This window comes from Penaeus monodon, chromosome 29 (genome assembly GCF_015228065.2).
Source record: "Penaeus monodon isolate SGIC_2016 chromosome 29, NSTDA_Pmon_1, whole genome shotgun sequence".
NCBI lineage: Eukaryota > Metazoa > Arthropoda > Malacostraca > Decapoda > Penaeidae > Penaeus > Penaeus monodon.
The window spans coordinates 34,765,004-34,765,434 of record NC_051414.1 but is presented as its reverse complement, the minus strand read 5'-3'; the positions used below and the strand labels follow the sequence as shown (position 1 = coordinate 34,765,434).

The window sequence follows — 431 nt, the reverse complement described above, 5'->3', positions numbered from 1 at the left end:
ATTCGAAAAAAATATTCATTATTTTTTGATATTGCAGAGAACCGCTTAGTCACTTTTGTTGTTATATTTATTGCAATTTTCCATCACGCAAGACTGAGTGTAGCTCAGATGATTTGATATACGTCACTTACTCACCGGTTTCCAGTTGCAATGCAATAGTTGTTTTTTTCTTCTTTTTTTGAGGTCGAATATAAAATTGTAATGCGAGATATTAAACAGCGTATTGATAGTGTTGCATTATTCATGTTTTTCGCGAAATGTTGCAGGAAAGGGTTTGGGGTCATCGGTCAAGGTGGTTTGATGAATTGCAAGTTGCATTTGGATGTAGTGTTTTTTCTTTAAAGTGTAATGTTTTGATTATTAAATGCGTGCTATATTATGTTTGCTTTTGTGGATTGTTTGAAACATGAGTATATTAAGCGCATATAGAG

General features: G+C 32.9%; 1 protein-coding gene across 1 annotated transcript in view; it reads left to right on the top strand.

Moving 5' to 3' along the window:
* Positions 1–431, top strand: part of LOC119592200 — a 61,892-nt gene that overhangs the window by 15,876 nt on the left and 45,585 nt on the right. The window lies entirely within an intron of this gene.